This window comes from Petaurus breviceps, unplaced genomic scaffold (genome assembly GCF_028583685.1).
Source record: "Petaurus breviceps papuanus isolate PSGF00001 unplaced genomic scaffold, PetGlider_PUasm1.0 90602, whole genome shotgun sequence".
Taxonomy (NCBI): domain Eukaryota; kingdom Metazoa; phylum Chordata; class Mammalia; order Diprotodontia; family Petauridae; genus Petaurus; species Petaurus breviceps.
In genome coordinates this window covers 254483-258485 of record NW_027187283.1, presented here as the reverse complement: position 1 = coordinate 258485, position 4003 = coordinate 254483, and the positions used below count along the sequence as shown (strand labels likewise).

At 43.5% G+C, this 4003-nt stretch overlaps 1 long non-coding RNA gene across 2 annotated transcripts in view; it reads right to left on the bottom strand.

The window, feature by feature from the left end:
- Positions 1-1285: 1285 nt before the first annotated feature.
- LOC138142738 (uncharacterized) overlaps positions 1286-4003 on the bottom strand; it is a 43529-nt gene continuing 40811 nt past the window's right edge. For both annotated transcript variants that reach the window (XR_011163532.1, XR_011163531.1), the window contains one exon: positions 1286-3607. This is a non-coding gene — a long non-coding RNA (uncharacterized lncRNA). The remainder of the gene's footprint in view (positions 3608-4003) is intronic.

The following is a 4003-nucleotide window of genomic DNA, read 5'->3' as shown; positions in this document are numbered from 1 at the left end:
GACAGGGACAGCTCTACATCCGATTTCAGCAGCAAGTAGCCATAGAAGAAGAGATATTCACCCCTTACCACAAGATTTTGGGGCCCCATTTGTTTGGGGTGGGGGTAATGATGGGGAGCTTGTGCTCAAGCCCCACCCTAAAATATGGTTTTTTATGTTTATTGTGTGCTATTCTTGTTATATTGTTGTGAAATTTTGTTGACACCAGTTATTCCTACTGTATTTTTGCCAAGTAAGGGACATGAAAGATCTTGGGGCCGAATGTAAGGGTTATGGGATTTAAAGATCTTCCATGCCCCATGGACGTGCTGACATAGCAGAGCAAGAGAAAGCGGAAAGCGAGAGAAAGTGAAAGCCGAGCTAGCGGTCCTGCGGTTTGCTGACGTAGCAGGAAGGGGCAGAGCAAGAGAAAGCGGAAAGCGAGAGAAAGTGAAAGCCGAGCTAGCGGTCCTGCGGTGGCTGGCGGCGGTTGGCGGCGGTTGCGATGGCGGCAGCAGCAGAGGCAGCGGCAGCGCGAAGCCCTTTTTTTTTTTTTTTTTTTTTTTAGTTCGGACTGCTAAGGACTCCTGCTGAGCACTGCCAGGGGCCAGAGCTGCTGGGAGCGCACTTCCAGGACGCTGGGTGGTTGCTGTGAGTGGGGAGAGGAGGACCTTTGCCTGAGGTAGCCTGTTCTGTTTTAAAGGCTTGAAAATGTAGGTGCTTTCTACTTTATCTATCTGTGCCAATGTCATAAATACTCTGATGGCTTTCACTTTCTGGTTTTGGGACTCAGTCTTTTGGTATCTTAATAAATTTTCTAGTTTATTTCCCCATATGGCAAACATGATGTATTTTGTGATGGATAATTATATCAGCATATTTGTAATCTCTATAGGCATTGTGAATATGGCATTGCTGATACACCAATATGATAGATGTAGCTCAGAGTTTTTATAATATTTATTTCTCTAATCAAGAGTGATTTTAGAGCATTTTGTTCATATTATTGAAGATAACTTTATATCTATATTTGAACATTTGATTTTAAAATTTTCACCTCCAGATCCATTCCTCTCCTTCCCCGCCACCCACCCCCACTGGGAAGACAAACAGTTCAGTACTGGTTATACATGTGTGGCCAAGCAAAACAATAACATAGCAGATATATTGTAAAAGACCGACTATATTTCCCTCCCTCCCATCCCACCTCCCAAGCGCTCCACTCTCAACCTTGATCCCGTCCCTTTTCAAAAGTGGGTGTCCCAGCCTCCATCCCCCCCACCTGCCCTCCCTTCCATCATCCCCCCTCTTATCCCCTTCCCCCCCTACCCTCCTGGAGGGTGAGATACCATATTTAGTGTGTATTTCACTTCCTCCTCAAGCCAGACTCAATGGGAACAGTGTTGACCCATTCCCACTTGCCCTCCTATTCTTCCCACCATTGAAACCATTTTTCCTTGCCTTTTCTGTATGAGATAGTTTACCCCAATCTGTCTCTCCCCATCTCCTCCCATTATATTCCTCTAACCTCTTAATTTCACCTTTTAAGTATCATCCTTTCCTGTTAAATTGGTCCTGTGCCCTCTAACTATGTATACTGCAAACATATATACAAACACTCACATATGTATTCATATGCACATATACCCTCATATATAGACATATATAGATAGATAGATATAGATATATCTATCTATCATCTGTCTATCTATCCATCTATCTATCTATCTATTTCTAATCCCTTCAACTACTGAGAAAAGTTTCATAAGTTACAATTATTGTTTTTCGATGTAGGAATGTTAATAGTTCAACTTTAATAAGTTCCTTATGATTTCTTTTCCCTGTTTACCTTCTCATGCTGCTCTTGCTTCTTATAACTGAATGTCAAATTTTCCATTCAACTATGGTTTTTTCAGCAAGAATGCTTGAAAGTCCTCTATTTCACTGAATGACCATATTTTCCCCTGAAACATGATACTCAGTTTTCCTGGGTAGGTGACTCTTGGTTTTAATCCCAGCTCCTTGGACTTCCAGAATATCATATTCCAAGCCCTTCAATCCCTCAGTGTAGAAGGTGCCAGATCCTGGGTTAGCCTGATTGTGTTTCCACAATATCCAAAATGTTTCTTCCTGGCTGCTTGTAATATTCTCTCCTTAATCTGGGAATTCTGGAACCTGGCTATAATATTCCTGGGAGTTTTCTTTTTGGGATCTTTTTCAGGAGGTGATCAATGGATTCTTTCATCCTCTATTTTGCCCTCTGGTTCTAAAATATCAGGGCAGTTTTCTTTGAGAACTTCCTGGAGGATGATTTCTATATTCTTACTTTGATCATGGCTTTCAGGTAGTCCACTAATTTTTAAATTATCTCTCCTGGATCTATTTTCCAGGTCAGTGGTTTTCCCACGAGATACTTCACATTGCCTTCTATTTTTTCATTTGTTTGGATCTATTTAACAGCCTCTTGATTTCTCATAATGTCATTAGCTTCCATTTGCTCCAATCTAATTCTGAAGAAATGATTCTCCTCAGTGAGTTTCTGAGATTCTTTTTCCATCTGGGAAATTCAGCTTTTTAAGGCATCTTCTCCTCATTGACTTTTTGCACCTCCTTTGCCATTTGAGTCAGTCGGTTTTTTAAGGTATGATTGTTTTCAGTCAGGCTGTTGACTCTCATTTCATAATTTTCTTCCATTGTTCTCATTTCTCTTCCCAATTTTTCCTCCACTTCTCTTATCTGCTTCTTAAGGTCCTCTATGGCCTGTAACCAGCTAGTATTTTCCTTTGAACCTTTTGGTGCAGGAGTTCTGACTTCACTGTTTTCCTCCTGTTCCATGCCTTGCTCCTTCTTGTCCCCAAAATAGGAGTGTAATGTTGGAATCTTCTGTCTGCTTTGTTTCCTTTGCCTGCTCATTTTGCCACTCAATTACTTGACTTTGGGGCTTTTTTGCCGGAGTAGGACTCTGCCTCCAGACAGGGTAGCTTTTTTCCCAAATGCTGGAGTTTTCTAAGGTGCCAGAGGTATTAGATGGGTGCCCTCTCTGAGGTCTCCACATGCTCTGGCAAGCTGGACACACACCCCAGGACCTCCACCCTAGACTGCAATCCAGATCCAAGCAGGTTAAAGTAAGAGCGACTACCTCTCAGACTGGTGCCTAGTCCCCCTACACTCTTCAGGCCTGGAGCTGAAGCAGCCACGTGGCACTGGCTGCCTGTGCCTGGGTCTCAGCAGCTTCTCGCCCCAGGGGGCAAAAGCCATGCACTCTCACTTACTGGTCCCAAAGTCCAGAGTGCACTGGCCTCTCACTTTGTCCTTCGTATCTATGTGTTGATAAATCTGGAAACTGCCACTGCTGCTGCTGATCTGGAGTCCCTCCAGCCATGATTGGTCAGACCCACCCTGGGGTTAAAGCCTCCACCTGGGGCTTGGCTTGGCTCCCAGAGCACTGCGCTGGATTCCTGCTGACCTGCCTGGCTCTCCTCAATGGGAGGTCAGCCCCTCTATGTGATTTTGTGGCTTCTGCAGCTCCAAAGTTTGTTTAGAGTCCCCTTTTTACATGGATTGGGGAAGGTAGAAGCCCGAGTTGCGAAAAGGTCATTCTTCTCCTCCACCATCTTGGCTCTGCCCCCTGTTGAAGATAATTTGATTATTTCATGTGAAAACTGTTCATATCATTGGGAAATGGCTTTACTTGTATAAATTCGACTCAGTTCAGGGCAGCTAGGTAATGCAGTGAGTAAAGTACAGGCCCTGGAATCGGGAGGACTTGAGTTTGGTTCCGGCCTCAGACACTTAACACAAAAAAACTAGCCATGTAACCTTGGGAAAGTTACTTAACCCCAATTGCTCTGCAAAAGGAAAAAACAATCGACTCAGTTCTCTATATATTTGAGGAATGAGGTCTTTAACTGAGAACCTTGCTATCAAACTTTTTTTTTCATTTATGACTACTGTGTATTGCCTTCCATATTTCCCCTCACTCAATTGATCTTATCCTCTCTCTCTCTCTCTCTCTCTCTCTCTC